At 39.9% G+C, this 7,437-nt stretch overlaps 1 pseudogene; it reads left to right on the top strand.

Annotated features, from left to right (window-relative positions):
• Nucleotides 1–1,516: 1,516 nt before the first annotated feature.
• Nucleotides 1,517–3,461, top strand: LOC146545743 (uncharacterized; annotated as a pseudogene).
• The last annotated feature ends 3,976 nt before the right edge of the window (nt 3,462–7,437 follow it).

Here is a 7,437-nt window from a genome sequence, read left to right as displayed (position 1 = left end):
AAAAATATGATAACGGAATGAAAATATGTAGTCATATTTCAATTTGCCAAAAAAATATTTTTCCACTAACTGCAGCAGATCTATTACAAATTATAGGATCTGAGCTATAGATTCATAAAGATATTTTTAAGTCATAATACAGCATTGTGCTCTCGAAAGTGTTGCTATTCCTTCTGATCATATTTCAACTTATTTGAATTTGGAAAACCCTAAGACCCTAAAAGTCAAGAAGATTTTCCAGACCTGGCTTTCTGTATTGAGCAGCTGTATTTGATTATTAGTGAGATGGATTCACGCTATGTTGTAGTAGGCGTTAGCGAGTCATCGGGATGTGACGTGTTAGGACCTCCCCTGCTCTGTAGGCAATAACGAGGTATCAAGATGTGACGCAATAGGACCTCTGCTACGTAAATCATGACGCACGCTTGAAAGATGTAGAAGGGGCGTAGTCGAGGCACATAGGATGTATAAGTCACTGTTTAGTTGCAATAAATGCCATTTGCTACATCCTCATATTGGTGTCTGTGTCACAATGGCCCTAGCGAGGGGAGATGGCTAGCCCCCGGCGGACCGGACCTCGAGAATGGGGACTACAAGTGGTGCCCCATGTGAAGATCATCAGCCCGTCACCTCCCTGGTGTCCCCCGAGGTCTGGTGTGTGACCTGAGGTCCGGTGTGTGACCTGATCCTGGCCAGGATGGAATCAGTTATTAAGGAATAGTTGCAGTTGGGTAAGACTACGGCGGCAAGGATACACCTTCTAAGAAGGAATTTGCTGCCGTAGTGTCCCGCTTGAAGCGGGAGGGGGTATGTGAGGATCCCAGGGAAATTTGAATCCCCAGAAGTGGGATGAGATTACTTTGCTGCTTGTGCAGCACACAATAAGCACCCAATCGGGTGCAGAACTCAAGACATGGGGCTTGGTGCTAGGGATATTAAAAACAGCAAAGCAGGAGGGAGAAGCAACGGGGGCTGCTCGACAGTTTCTCGGGCTTGCCCCGCTGGCAGGGGGAGCAGGAGGCGTGATTATAGAAGCCGGTGGAGATGGGAGGGGTCTGGGTGAGAGTCAACAGAGTGTTAACACTCCTCGGAATGATGGGCAGGTGGGGAAGGGAGAGAAGGTGGGAAGCGATGTACCCTGTAAGTGTTCGGGTGATGCCGTGCCCGGTGGAGGGAGACAAGCTGGCGACTGCGTTCGACCGATGCCATCTGCCTGGCCACGCCTGATGAAGGGGGACGAGACGGCGACTGCCCACCGCCATATCCGGACCCATCAATTCGACCACAATGGCCACAATATCCTTTTAAGGAAATGAAAGAGCTCGCGACCAATCAGGAGTCTCCTCGGCAGATAACGCCTTATCAGTCAAGGATTGAGCCAAGGAGGGCAGGGAGGGGAGGTGAAGTGCAGAACCGGATGACGCCTTATCAGGCTGACACAGAGCTGAGGGAAGAGGACAGTGAGGGGGATGGTGAAGCAGCTTTGTGCTGGGGAACTAAGAGGGGCACATTAACAAATTGGGGAAAGGTCAGATCTAGTCTGATAGATGAAGGAAGATCACTAGAAGTTTTCCCGGTTATTGCAAGCAGTAGGGGAAACCCTGAGTGGGTACCTCTTGATCCAAAGGGCATTACCCACCTGCTAGACTGCATGGAGAAGCGAGGCTTGAGTTCACCCCTCACCCTGAACACCTTAGAGGCCATTACATCTACAGGTCTCCTTCTCCCTCACGACATAACGAATTTGATGCGCATGATGCTGTCGCCAGTACAGTATACATTATGGTCCTCAGAGTGGATGGCAGGATAGTGAGCGGCTGTAGGGGCCATGGAAGCGAGTCCTAACCACCCATTACATGGGTCCTTGTTAATGCACTTGGCAGGAATGGCCAAGGGGGTGGAGACCCCCCAGTGACAAGCAGCTAGGCTCAGACCAAGGGAGATTATAGAGGCTACAGACTCAATGATTTAAGCATTTAAGAGAGTAGCCAAAGGCGTGGAGTCTGTGGACCCCTGGACCAAAGTGACCCAGGAGCCGACGGAGTCATGCTCTGCCTTTGCAGACAGACTCCTGAAGGCCATACAGGGGTCAGAACTCTTGAAATCAGCCCAAGGTCCAGTTATTATGGACTGTCTCTGGCAACAAAGCCAGCCAGAGGTTAGGGAACTTCTCCTCACTGCTCCACAGCTCGGTACACCTGGAGAGATGATCAAATATATTCTGGATAAGTTAAGTACAGCAATAAGCGATTTATATGCGCTACGACATCCCTTGCAGTCCTCTTTATCAGCACTGGGAGCCAATCAGTGGTTTTTATCAGCTGTATTACCTCTATGGGAAAGGACAAATATGAAAGACCTCCAGTTAATTGTGGATGCACTCGCTGCAACCCAAAAAGATACTTCTCTAGCGCTTAGCTGCATCCAAGCCCAAATATGGATACAATCCATGGTAGCAGCAATTGTGAGGGAAGGTGAAGGAGGTATTCTGCCTACAGAGATTCAGAAGGTGATTTGGGATAATGCAGATGAATTTGAAAGGAAATTTCAGTCTTGGTGGGCACTTAGTTAACTTTACTTATGATCTGTTACTAGCTATGCCACTGCTTTTGTCCTAGTGATACGAAGTGCTTCAGTATATACGATATACCTGATCATTGCATTAGGACTGAATCATGATGGGGTCATACTTTATCCAATAGAACACCGAGTGTGGGCTTTTCAAAATAAAGAAAAATGGCGAACTGTTGATGTTAGCTCATGTGCTGTACGGGAGCAGCAGGGATTTGTTTGTGAGAGTAATACTCTTAAGGCTTGAGACGCTTGTCTTGATACTGAACAGAACATTTGCCATTTTGAAATTCATCCCAATGAGGCACTTGAAATAGAGTTTATATACATTGGAAAAGGGTGTGTTTGTATGAGGACCTCTTGTAATTCCATACTCATAGGTGATATTGCTGTAGGTACCAGTAATCATTCAAATCTCTGTGTCTGCAGCTTCACCAGTGTTGTAGGATGTGACTCTAATTACACAGTTCCAGTTATATCACATCAGTTCCTGCAGTCTAATTACACACTGATTCAAGATGTATTTGGAATGAATCTTGCTTTGGTAAGGAAACTGTTGCTACATGATGATCTATACCAGCAGCTAAAAACGCGTTCGAGACAATGGACATAAAACCTTGATCACTGTTCACCATGATGCGGGAGAGATACTTTGTGTCCTAGAAAGGGTGAAGAAGGACGGAGAACACCATTGGTGGGAGACGCTTCTTGGATGGTCACCAACAGCAAGAGGGGTATTAAATTCCATACTGCATCTTGTTGTGATCTTATTAATCCTAACATTGATATGTTTGGTACTTGTAATTATATTATATGTGAAGGTCTGGTGTATGCTAAGACAAGTAGCCTGGCTTGAACTACCTAAGAATGTAGTGTATCACCCTCTGTAAAACCTACGCGGCAAGCGAATAACGCGCTGTAACGGAGCAAGGCTTTGCCGAGCATGGGGAGGGGGAGATGTTGTAATAGGCATTAGCGAGCCATCGGGATGTGATGTGTTAGGACCTCCCCTGCTCTGTAGGCAATAAGGAGGTATCAAGATGTGATGTAATAGGACCTCTGTTACGTAAATCATGACGCAGGCTTGAAGGACGTAGAAGGGGCGTAGACGAGGCACATAGGATGTATAAGTCGCTGTTTAGTTACAATAAATGCCATTTGCTACATCTTCATATTGGTGTCTGTGTCGCAATGGCCCTAGCGAGGGGAGGTCGCTAGCCCCCGGTGGGCCAGATGTCGAAAATGGGGACAACAAGGCTGTATTCACGCTGCCTACAAATTGCCTCTGTTCTTTTATCAGGAAACATCTAGATATGCCTTGGAATAATTTTGATGCATTCCATTTCCCAGTACTGGTTACATTACTTTGTCACAAGGACAACTGATAGAGATGGGCTACTAAATCAAGAAAGAGAATTATGGGACACATCTACAGTATGTAGGATAAATCTGTAACAATATAATTAAAGCAATCATGAATTGACAGGACAAATTCAAATGTCTACCATAGGATGAGATTAATTGCATCCTGAAGTCCCCTGGCTGTACTGATGAGGCAAAAACAACCAGGCCAGGGCAAGCTCAGACATGTTTGACAACCTTCAGTGTCATGTCAGTGCAAAGTCTACAGCATTTGACTAGTTATGGCAAAATTATATTTACTGAGATGCGCCATGGTTTATCTTCTAAACTTAAAAAGAGAAAACAATATTTAACGTGTGATCTGAGCAGTGACCAAGTCAGCAGGAACATTTGATTTATGCATTATATTCTTTGAACTATGTACTATTAGGCCAGGATAATTTAAAACCATGAGGGATACTGGAGACTTCAAATTTTGGTGGCAGTTATAAAACTCATCACTGTAATGAATTGATAATGAAAACATGATTTGATGTGTCAACTATCAGAATTCAATGCTGGTAGACTTTGTTGTAATTTTTGAAGTTTTATCTCTTTAGAAATAATTTCCATAACTCAACTAAGTTTCTTAGTCCTTTTTTTCCTATTCACGACAAGCTGAACGTATTTTTTCTGAAGGGTCATTAATTATAGCAATCTTTGTTTTAATTATTATTACTTTGACCCTTCTCTGAAGCTTTATGCAGATCTCCTGATGACAACTAATATATCAAGTAGCTCCTGTTCTTTAAAAAAAAATAGATCACTTGTTAGGTATCCAGTGTAGCATTTTTTACTGATATTGTTGTCTGAGACTGATAAGGAATGCATTGTCTCAAACCAACACCAGACAATTGAAACATTTTGTGGACAGTTTCCATCATTAGTCATCAATTTAACACTGCAATCTTGGATGACCTTCCACTACCAAAAATCAGCATCATCAAGACATCACTGGATTAAAGAGTAGTGAACTGCTCTGTTTTGCTGTGTTTGTGTATCTGAATGTCTGTATGTCTGTTTTTCTATCTCTTTCCCTGTTTTTTAATCTTTTTCTCTTCTTTTCCGCTTTCACTCTTTGTAGTAGCTGTTGCCTAAAATTGTCATATCTGTTACACTTATTTATCATTATTAGCAAATTAGCCAATTTTACCTCCAACTAGTAGTTGTTTGTAAGAAATCTCTCAATAATTTGATGTGTATTATTCTTCTGAGTCTTGGATGACTCCATCAAGGATACGACCCCTGCTGACTAGGGGAGGCATGACTCAGGAGATAGAAAAAGATTCACCTCCCTTAAAATCCACCAAGTCAGCTTCAGATTATTAGTGACTGGTTTTGTTACAATTTTGTTACAAACCATATTTATACACCTAAATGCATGTATTAAATACACAAATGCATTCAACATATCAGCTAATCCAATCCAATAATGAATCCTAAGTAAAACAACATTCAACTCTTCAGCAATAACAATTTGGGACTTCATGTAGACATGAATGCAATCATACGATAGTTCATTTTCTTATTTTTCATCATGTGACTACTCAGAGAAAGGCACAGGCTTGGCAGGTATGCACTATTGATATATATGGGAAAATAATAGTACTTAAAGCTTGAAATCATTCTGTTGATTAACAGTTTTGCCCATTCAACAGAAAAATATGCTAATACCTACCCATAATATTGTTTTGTCATTATGGAATTCTTGCTCTTTTTTGTGCTCTCTTCTCTTCTCTGCTTTTCATTGTCCTTTCTTAATTGGCAGATAATGCAAATGTTTTGTTTTGTTTTGTTTTTTTAGCTATTCTGTTATTGGAGGGATGTAATCATCATTTCTTGCTTTGTCGGGTGATATTAGCAGGCTTACAGATTATTAGTGTCAGTATTCATAATTTTTAAGTACAACATCTAGAATTACTATTTTTTTTTTAATTTTAATTTGTGTTTATGATTACTAAATATTCCTGTTAAAAATTTCAGTGGTTTCATTTTATATTTTTAACTTTAATTCATATTTAATGTAGTTTTCTGTTATTTATTTAAATTTTTGGTAGAATAAAAGTATGTCTATAAGAAATTGAGTTGTATACAACATATATTTTCATGTAATGTATCTTATATAGCTATAAAAGGCACATAGAAAAATGAGAGAGAGATCAAGTAGATCGTGCCAGCTTTTTTCCACAGAATGCACTGATTTCAAACAGTGTTTGTATAGATTTTTGTTTGTTTGTTTGTTTGTTTGTTTTTCTTGTATTTTTTACTAGCTTTCTGTAATTACATATTTCTTTTATACCAACAGGTGCTTTTTTTTCACAATCTTGGAAGAATATTTAGATCATTATAATGCCATATGTTTGAGGTAACACCCATTAATTTATTAAGAAATGAGAAAGCAGCTGGTGAATGACATTTTCTGTTATACACCAGATTTCCTAACCCTCAAGTATTTTTTTCAAGGTTGTATTTAGAGATGCCATTGTTATTGTTACAGATCAAAGAACTTTACTAGGGGTAGGAAATATTTAATGTCACAGTTTCCCACAATTTGCTCAAAAACTTCACTAATTATATGCCTTCTCCTTTGCCTTTCCACTCACAAAACAACTACCTTGTTGGTAATGAGCAAAGATTAATTAAAGTAATGGACTAAAATTGACTTTTTGTAACAGCTGTGAAAATCTAAACTGTGCTCTGAATAGTGCAATGTACATAAACAGGAGACTCAAGGTGTCACTGGTCGTAATTAGCATATACAAAATGTATATTTCTGAGGTAGATGAGCTTGATCTGCTTGGTTTTGTACCCTTAAATTAAGCTAAATTTAAAGATCTATTTGTTAGTGTCTTTATATTATTCTTACCATCTTTCTTTGATTTACATTTCTGATGCTATCATTAACAAGTTGCATCTTATTTAATTGGTTAATAAAATGTACTTTAAATGTTTGACTCTCAAATGGGCTGCCTGTATTCTTTTTTTATATATTTAAAAAAAAAAAAACAGGACTGCCAGATAAGGAAATTATTTATTTGTTTGTTTGTTTATTTGTTTATTAAAGGAGGAAAAGTAATAGTTATTTTCAGTAGTGGCTAATGAAAGATATTCTTTCATCTTCCATTTGTTATCATTGGTCTCTCTGGAACATTACTTAATGTAATGACACCTGAAAGTGTCCTCTCATGTCAGACACCTTCAAAACTAATCTCTGTTGATCTCTAATCCCTGAGATATCTCATTGAGGGTCTCCCTCTTCCTGATGATGATTTGCTTTCACGGCTATTTTCTGTAGGAGCTGTCAGCCTGACAACATTGGGAAAGTTCAAAAGATTGTTACAGCACTTTCTCAAAGGAACGAAAATTTTGCTTGAACAGACTAAAATAAGCTACCATTTAACACCAGTTCTAGTAAAATAAAAATAGCATTTAAGGTAGAAACGAGGAATGGAAGTTAAAGGAAAA

Source organism: Meleagris gallopavo, chromosome 1, assembly GCF_905368555.1.
Source record: "Meleagris gallopavo chromosome 1, MGAL_WU_HG_1.1, whole genome shotgun sequence".
NCBI lineage: Eukaryota > Metazoa > Chordata > Aves > Galliformes > Phasianidae > Meleagris > Meleagris gallopavo.
Note: the sequence above shows the minus strand (reverse complement) of the source record. Positions and strands in the feature narration are given on the sequence as shown.